Genomic DNA, 263 nt, shown 5'->3' on the forward strand with positions numbered 1-263 from the left:
CCTCTTAGCCACACAGTACCACCAGGGGATTATTTCCTACCCTGTCTCCCCAAAAATAAGACAGTGTCTTATATTAATTTTTGCTCCCAAAGATATGCTACGTTTTATTTTCAGGGGATATCTTATTTTTCCATGAAGAAAAATACGGTACACATTTATTGTTTATTGTTTTATTAAGAGAGACCGCGCACTTCCTGTCTGCTCCGGCCAACAGTGAGCTGTGCCGTGGCACCTGCTGCTATAGTTCAGAGTCCAGAGTTGTG

Source organism: Echinops telfairi, unplaced genomic scaffold (assembly GCF_000313985.2).
Source record: "Echinops telfairi isolate 266 unplaced genomic scaffold, ASM31398v2 ScPeMD7_29;HRSCAF=101, whole genome shotgun sequence".
Taxonomy (NCBI): domain Eukaryota; kingdom Metazoa; phylum Chordata; class Mammalia; order Afrosoricida; family Tenrecidae; genus Echinops; species Echinops telfairi.